Here is a 10,012-nt window from a genome sequence, read left to right as displayed (position 1 = left end):
ATAGTTACGTGTTATTTAAAACCATTATTATTTTCAACAACCAAACTGAAACATAAATCCCGGTAGAACACTTTTTCCAGCAGATATTGTATTACATTTTCCATTTTACAGATTTCTTGCTTCACCATTTATTGATTAAAAGAGTTGATGTAAATAAAATATATTTTCTCTGTTTTTGGGAGTTATCCTTCTTACAAGTCTCAGTGAGCATAAGTTGGCCACAAATACTGTCTTCCTCGTAATTTTTCTATGTCCAACACAACTCTTTCCAACATTAAACGTTTGCTAAACTTTCAACAGAGCTATGTCTAATTTGCAATGTGTTATTAATTGCTGAAGGCGCTGTGTTGATGTATGTTCGTGCGGAAAATTAGATATTGTCTTTTATTCCAAATGGGGGATAATCATAATAAAACTTCCAAATAAAACCCTGAAGTGAATTAAAAACCCATCGTCCACATAAAGCAAATGTTTCATTGTTGTGACATGTATGTAAATATTATAAAGCGCTATTGAATTGACCTGGTACTGATTAATCTTCGCCAGTTTGTTGGGGGCTTTGTCGTTATTTATACGCAATATTTGTATCCTGTAAATATCTTCTTTAATTAGAATAACCGATACAGTTAACAAATGACACGGCGGTGAAGTGGTTAGCTCTCCGACTTCTACGCCATTGCCATGGGTTCGAATTAAGTTCAGACCATTGTATTTTATTCTTACATAACTTTACGAAATATATTATCTTTAATCGTGTACTGACGCCAATTCATTGAAGTGTCCGTTGAATGAGAGAACACGTGTCCGGTCCTGCAGATTTTAGTCGACATTTCGTAGAACAGTTTTCTGGCATGTACGTAAATAAATATTTAATAGTAGAGTATTTCTTTCAATAGATGAACAATAAATCATGATTATGATAAGTGTGACAATTTTCCAGTCTACAAATGACATAAGAAAATAATTTCGTCAGAAAGATTACTCGAACCCACCATCCCGATATTGGTAGCTGAACGCTTTGTCCGCACAGCTATGCGGCATGATGATATTAATTAAAAAGATGTTTTTTTTCTTCGATATTTAGGTTCGGACACCAAAAATGAATTTACGGAAACATGGCATATTCATGAGTGTCAGGTCAATACATCTGCAGATGTCTCTTAATTATATTTGGTACTTGTAACATATGTAAATGTTGAGTTCTGCTCAACCCGGGGCTAGAGGGCGTTGGCGGTAGCAAGCTCAGCAACAAGCTCAATTAAACCGAGTCTGCAACATTTTCATTTTTGAAAGACCTGAGGAGTTTCCAGTTTTACAATTTGAACAATTTCTGTAACAAAAATACATTAACCCGTATCAAATAGCAGAAACACTGCACATGGAAAGTGTCTCTTTCGGTACCTGTCTTTTAACTTGCAAATATTCTTTTATGAAATTATATAATTATGAATCACTTTTACAAAATGCAATACATAGTATGTATCATTAGCAAGTAGTTTTAAATATTACTACATATACTTTGACTACAAGGGACGTATTCCTCAAAAGATGTCTAGCTAAAATAGATCAAACTTGAAAATTAAACTTCTGATTTACAAAACTAAGCTATACGTTAAGTAATAAACTTATATATAACAGATATGCTGGCTGCTGGGCTAAAATATAAAAAGAGGGACATGTTAGTCTGCAACTTGGTGTTTACATTAATTTGACCTGCAAACAAGTCCTTGCTGCATGATATTAGAGATATATTTTCAGAGAATTTTCAAGGTTTGACTTTAGCTCAGCAAACATATAGTGAAAATATACTGGTAATACAGCACGAAATATGGAGCGGCGATTTATAAAAGAAGTCATGAAATTATTAAAGTTATACAATGTAAAATATATATATCATTAACCTAGATTTATGCAAAGGTTATAACATTTACGCTGTTACGTCATTTGTATGGCTTTGAAATGTCTTTGCTTTAAATACAAAAACTAAAACCTACTCGAGATAAATGGTTACTATTACCGTTGCTATTCAGAGCTTTGTGGGTGCGTCATTGGTGTGTCTCAGTGACAAAGTCTTGCATAGGAATATTGCACATAGAGCTTTGATAAAATATTCCGCTAACAAATATAACAACAGCCCGTGCTTTCATAGAAACTGCCATACATTTCAAAATGTCTATGAATAAAAGATAATATTTCCTTAAATAATACAAATTAAGATACGCTTCACAATACACAAAGTCTAAAATATCAACAAGGGAAAAATGAATGAAAGCCAGACGGTAAGTGTAATAGAAAACACTTTAATTACGAATGATGTGATCTATGACATGCAGGTCCATCTATTCACATATTGAAATTCTATGCTATGCAACTAGCACTTGTAGCCTTTAAAAGCCGGTAAACAAGAGAGTCCCTAAAAGACTAGCATAGTCACAATGTCTTACCGTGACTGAAGATAGGAGCTTATCGTTGTATTACAGTACCCGAGTACAGGCGCACTGTATAATTGTCTCTCAGAACCTAGTATAGACGCACAGTTGCATTCATTTACCGTACCCGAGTACAGGCGCACTGTATAATAATTGTCTCTCAGAACCTAGTATAGACGCACAATTGCATTCATTTACCGTACCCGAGTACAGGTGTACTGTATAATTGTCTCTCAGAACCTGGTATAGACGCACAGCTGCATTCATTTACCGTATCCGAATACAGGCACACAGTATAATTGTCTCTCAGAACCTAGTATAGACGAACAGTTGCATTCATTTACCATACCCGAGTACAGGCGCACAGTATAACTGTCTCTCAGAACCTAGTATAGACGCACAGTTGCATTCATTTACCGTACCCGAGTACAGGCGCACTGTATAATTGTCTCTCAGAACCTAGTATAGACGAACAGTTGCATTCATTTACCGTACCCGAGTACAGGCACACAGTATAACTGTCTCTCAGAACCTAGTCAATTCAATTCAATTTTCAATTCGTTTATTTCTCTCAATTCATGATAACATGACATTATGAGGTACAATACAATATTTATAATATATAAAGTAGTAAAGACGCACAGTTGCATTCATTTACCGTACCCGAGTACAGACGCAAAGTATAATTGTCTCTCAGACCCTAGTATAGACGCAAAGTTGCATTCATTTACCGTACCCGAGTACAGACACACAGTATAACTATCTCTCAGAACCTAGTATAGACGCACAGTTGTATTCAATTACCGTACCCGAGTACAGGCGCTCTGTATAATTGTCTCTCAGAACCTAGTATAGACGCACAGTTGCATTCATTTACCTTACCCGAGTACAGACACACAGTATAATTGTAACTCAGAACCTAGTATAGACGCACAGTAGCATTAATTTACCGCACCCGAGTACAGGCGCACTGTATAATTGTCTCTCAGAACCTAGTATAGACGCACAGTTGCATTCATTTACCGTTCCCAAGTACAGACGCACAGTATAATTGTCACTCAGAACCTAGTATAGACGCAGAGTTGCACTAATTTACCGTACCCGAGTACAGGCGCACTGTATAATTGTCTCTCAGAACCTAGTGTAGACGCACAGTTGCATTCATTTACCGTACCCGAGTACAGACGCACAGTATAATTGTCTCTCAGAACCTAGTATAGACGCACAGTTGCATTCATTTACCGTACCCGAGTACAGACACACAGTATAATTGTAACTCAGAACCTAGTATAGACGCACAGTTGCATTAATTAACCGTACACGAGTACAGACACACAGTATAATTGTCTCTCAGACCCTAGTATAGACGCACAGTTGCATTCATTTACCGTACCCGAGTACAGACACATAGTATAACTATCTCTCAGAACCTAGTATAGACGCACAGTTGCATTAATTTACCGTACCCGAGTACAGACGCACTGTATAATTGTCTCTCAGAACCTAGTATAGACGCACGGTTGCATTCATTTACCGTACCCGAGTACAGGCGCACTGTATAACTGTCTCTCAGAACCTAGTATAGACGCACAGTTGCATTCATTTACCGTACCCGAATACAGGCACACAGTATCATTGTCTCTCAGAACCTAGTATAGACGAACAGTTGCATTCATTTACCGTACCCGAGTACAGGCACACAGTATAACTGTCTCTCAGAACCTAGTATAGACGCACAGTTGCATTCATTTACCGTACCCGAGTACAGACGCAAAGTATAATTGTCTCTCAGACCCTAGTATAGACGCACAGTTGCATTCATTTACCGTACCCGAGTACAGACACATAGTATAACTATCTCTCAGAACCTAGTATAGACGCACAGTTGTATTCATTTACCGTACCCGAGTACAGGCGCACTGTATAATTGTCTCTTAGAACCTAGTATAGACGAACAGTTGCATTCATTTACCGTACCCGAGTACAGACACAGTATAATTGTCTCTCAGAACCTAGTATAGACGCACAGTTGCATTCATTTACCGTACCCGAGTACAGACACACAGTATAATTGTAACTCAGAACCTAGTATAGACGCACAGTTGCATTCATTTACCGTACCCGAGTACGGGCGCACTGTATAATTGTCTCTCAGAACCTAGTATAGACGCACAGTTGCATTCATTTACCGTACCCGAGTACAGACGCAAAGTATAATTGTCTCTCAGACCCTAGTATAGACGCACAGTTGCATTCATTTACCGTACCCGAGTACAGACACACAGTATAACTATCTCTCAGAACCTAGTATAGACGCACAGTTGTATTCATTTACCGTACCCGAGTACAGGCGCACTGTATAATTGTCTCTTAGAACCTAGTATAGACGCACAGTTGCATTCATTTACCGTACCCGAGTACAGACACACAGTATAATTGTAACTCAGAACCTAGTATAGACGCACAGATGCATTAATTTACCGCACCCGAGTACGGGCGCACTGTATAATTGTCTCTCAGAACCTAGTATAGACGCACAGTTGCATTCATTTACCGTACCCGAGTACAGACGCACAGTATAATTGTCACTCAGAACCTAGTATAGACGCACAGTTGCACTAATTTACCGTACCCGAGTACAGGCGCACTGTATAATTGTCTCTCAGAACCTAGTATAGACGCACAGTTGCATTCATCTACCGTACCCGAGTACAGACGCACAGTATAATTGTCTCTCAGAACCTAGTATAGACGCACAGTTGCATTCATTTACCGTACCCGAGTACAGACACACAGTATAATTGTAACTCAGAACCTAGTATAGACGCACAGTTGCATTAATTAACCGTACCCGAGTACAGACACACAGTATAATTGTCTCTCAGAACCTAGTATAGACGCACAGTTGCATTAATTTACCGTACCCGAGTAAAGACGCACTGTATAATTGTCTCTCAGAACCTAGTATAGACGCACAGTTGCATTCATTTACCGTACCCGAGTACAGGCGCACTGTATAATTGTCTCTCAGAACCTAGTATAGACGCACAGTTGCATTCATTTACCGTACCCAAGTACAGACGCACAGTATAATTGTCTCTCAGAACCTAGTATAGACGCACAGTTGCATTCATTTACCGTACCCGAGTACAGACACACAGTATAATTGTAACTCAGAACCTAGTATAGACGCACAGTTGCATTAATTAACCGTACACGAGTACAGACACACAGTATAATTGTCTCTCAGAACCTAGTATAGACGCACAGTTGCATTGATTTACCGTACCCGAGTACAAACGCACTGTATAATTATCTCTCTGAACCTAGTATAGACGCACAGTTGCATTAATTTACCGTACCCGAATGTAGTAGCATACATGCAGTTTCCTTCCGTGACTGTGAAAATATACCCATCGCTTGTTTCCGTATTCCAAGGGCTATCGTTTCTGTTTGTAATCCGAACTATAAACATGTGATATCGATCTAAATGAAATCTTTGACATTAATGTTTTGGATAAATAGGCTGCTCTATTAGAGATACCTTTCTGACTAACAATCTCTTTACTAGTGTATTGGACATTCAGTGATAATTATCTTTCTGAATGTTTTGGGTGCTTCAGAAATTAAAACGCAAGATTAGAGTCCCTTTAAAGCATTGAGCATAGCGAACACAGCCAGAGCCATCCACCTTAAAGTAGAGCAATCACAATTAGAAACTATTGTGGGAAATATACAACAGACGAATTGCTTCAAAGATCTATCAACAAGTACATTTTAATTATATAAAGCAACACTCTCCTATCTATCTGTCAAGGCGAGGGCAATATTCAACGATAGCCTATTCAGGGTTGAATGCCATTTGTGCTACTTCCTTTAGTAGTTCTCAGTAAACTTTTGTCAATTAATGGAACTTCTGGGTTAAGACTAAGCTGTTAAATCATCATGGAAGTTGTGTGTAATATTATTACCAAATCAAGCTCATTTCTGAAAATCGGATGATGCTATGCTATGTAAAAATGACTTATTTTCCATAGAGTTTTAAATGCTTGTGTTGTTGCGTTTTCATGTAGTTTAATCCAGTCGAAAAGACTGGAAATATCAAGATTATACGTTATGCTTGTAAATGAAAACAAATGAATTGTTTATACTCGTCAGTAGTTCATATAAAGTGTAATAAAAAGTATGGACGGAACTCCGATAAAGTCGAAGACGTTACGATGTGCACGTATTTTTCTTTGTGTATTCAGTGACAAAAAAAATGTTATTTGTCTTCATTCAATCACCTATCATTGATCTTTTATTCAATAATCACTGTCAAAGAATAAAATTATATATGAACTAGTTCCTTTAATCATGTATTTTAGCTTTTTTATTACAAGTATAGTATACATATATATTGATCTATTAATCTCGTATTACCTTTCTAAGGCTATTTTACAAGCGCAAATCATAGGAATTTATTTTAAGGTTTCTGCAAGTTTGATTAACCGGAAGTAATGGCGTAACGTTAATAATCCGTTTAAAGCCTGGACTCGGTGTACAGAAATGAAAACCATTTTATGAATTAACGGCAACCCGTGAGCAAATTTATTAAAACGCAATATTTCTATCTTTCTAAAACTATAACATTATGTTAAATCGTTTGACAGGTTAAATGACTCCAAATGTTGTCAATGAATCAGCGTGAAACATGCGGATTTCTTAAATCATGGGCAAATAAATCAAAAGCAAACACACGGTCCTGTACATTTTATTTTTCCATATTACTAAGCCCTAGGTTTATTTTCCAATGTGAGAAGTTTCATTAAAATCTACACCGTATAAAAATTTACGTTCTGGAAAATATTATTCAAATTGTTATTTTTCCACAGATAACAATTAAGAAAACTCGATCTTACGTATAACTATGTCAGATGCATAGCCTCCGCCAAGGCAGGGCTCTGCATGCGTCTTTTTTCGGTTATGGGAACAACAGAAATGAATAGCGTTCTAATATACTAACAAAAATAAGTGAAATATAGAATTAAATGGAGAATAATTTGTTGAAGAGTGGCTATTCAAAGCTTAGTTGAAGCATCATCGGGGCGTCACAATATTACGTAAATTATAAATCATAATAAAAGTCATCATATCCTGTTTCATAGAATATTTAATAAATGTAGAAAAAGCTATGTTTTGCTACTTACAGTTCTTTACGTTGTAAAAGTGAATTCATGATACTCTCGCATGTTTTACGATCTAAACAGAAGGGTGAAGATAATAAACAACCAATTACAGTGTACATTTACATCCTTTAGTTTTTATTATCTGGAGAAAAAGAAATATAGAGTATATCGTGTTTGTTTGTTGTCTCATGAAATGTAGGTGTAACGTGATGTAATATATGCGTAAGGTCATACAATTCCTGTGACTACCTGCCAAACTATGTATATATACCTAGTCTGTCCGAGTGATGTAAAAGAGTACAGAGGCTGGTTAGACGCAAGGTTACAGCGTGCTATTTTCTCGAAGTGTAGCAGCGGAGTTATAGTTTCTTATCGTGTCGGAGACAAGCCAGTGTAGAAGAACAGTTGCAGTGCCTTATTCTGTCCGGGTGCTAGAACATTTCATGTGTCTTGGCATGCGGTATAATACAAAAACCGTTACAGTGTCTTACCATGTCATATTTGTAGGATGCTAAGCCATAATGCAGAAGCCCAGCAGAAGTGCCTTATTCTTTCAGAGAACAGTTATAGCGCAAGAAGAAGAAGCAAAGTTACCAAATTTTCAATGCCCAAGTATTGAAACACAGTTACATCGTATTACTGTAAACAGTTGCAGAGAGTTAGTGCACATGAATAGCATATGAACGTGTCTGAGTATAGAGTTATGCTCAAAACCGCCTCGATAGCCTAGTGGTAGAACGTCCGCTTCGAGTGCGGGAGGTCGTGGGTTCGATCCCCGGCCGCGTCATACCAAAGACGTGAAAATGGTACCAGTAGTTTCCTTGCTTGGCGCTCAGCATTAAAAAACTGGGAAACTAGCCTCTATTCTCTTACCCTCGTGGCGATGGATTCCATCAGGAATGAGGTGTCGAGGGTGATTAATATAAGTTGTAGAACTGTCTTCACAATCGACCTAAAATAAATTATGTATAACTAAATATGTAATAAGTTTGGCGTAGAAGCAAAGTAAAACTGAGTTACCGTTCTTGAGTAAAGAAGAACAATTCAAGTGATTACCGTGTAGCCTGTTTATTAGTTATATCTGTAACAAACATCATCTTAATTTTACCTAATATCGTTTTGTTAACATGTTGACTGAAATCTGAATGTTTACTGATGATCGAACACAGCAAAAATCTCCTTTTGAATAGCATAATAGGTTAGATTGAAGCTAAACACAGTATAGATGCAGAGGAAGTTTGTTTAACGAGCAACAGTTACGGTATGTGTTTTAATGATGAATGTTGCTCTACATACATTTGTACCTAATAAATCTAAATATTTAGTAAATTATTTGATGAGAGGATTTATTTTGTTCATACTTAATCGCTAAGATAAATATATTTTTTGCGAAAAATGGGCATTTTATACTTTTCAGAATTTAGTTACGTGGTGATTAACTAATATCAAGTGGAAGTTTTAATTCGATGAAACTGGACAAATTGTTAGAGACGACGAAATTATTCGTGTTACATTTCACATGGATGATGTCATCGCAGAAGTGTCCTACAACGAGAAATAGATACAATATTGAAAGCGTACAATTACAAAAAACTGACCATGCTGTTTAAGGGTCACGTGATTAAGTATTAATTGCCTGAAGCAAAAACATTGATAACTGTTAGGTATGCCTTGACGAATTATAAACAAGTTTATATTCAATTTATCTGTTTTATTGAACAAATTTTCAACTTGAGTTCATTCTACAACCGTTAGATGAGACATTACATTTATTTTTTCAGCTTCTTCCAATCGTCAGTCATCAATTTTAAGTCATTGTAGGGTTTCCATAGAGCGCTAGTGCAGAATTCTGTTCAGGACTCCACATATAACACCGGCTATTGCGGTTGCATGCATATACTATGGAATCCATTCCCTATGAAGTATTTGAAATAATTTTGTACCTTAAGAAGCTTATTATATAATAATAAGCTTTATCTTCTGGAAACAAAAAAACGCACATTTTCGTCCACAAATTGTCCACAAAAAACATTTTACTAAAGCCCCTTCTGCATAGCATTTTAATTCATCTCTTGATAATTCATATCTCCCTACTGCCTGATACTCCAGCCAATGTCATAACTCATGAAGCAAAAAAATCATGCTTGACGATTTTCCGTTTCTCACAAATATTGCCAACTTTTTCTGATACAGCACATATGTTCCACCTACTTAGAACATAACCTCATAAGAAATAACAAAGCACTCCCATGTTTTAAAACAGAATATTCCCTTTGTTGATCTAAGATATTGTAATGCTGAAAACTGCGCAAAGCAAAAATCTCAAAGTTCTCGTGAACGTTTCTAAGGCAATAAGACATCAAAGTATTCAATCGTAAGGTGAAAACATCTAAAAAAAATATATTTTGCATAACA

Source organism: Mercenaria mercenaria, chromosome 18 (genome assembly GCF_021730395.1).
Source record: "Mercenaria mercenaria strain notata chromosome 18, MADL_Memer_1, whole genome shotgun sequence".
Lineage (NCBI taxonomy): Eukaryota > Metazoa > Mollusca > Bivalvia > Venerida > Veneridae > Mercenaria > Mercenaria mercenaria.
The sequence above is the reverse complement of the archived record's forward strand: the minus strand, read 5'-3'. Positions refer to the sequence as shown.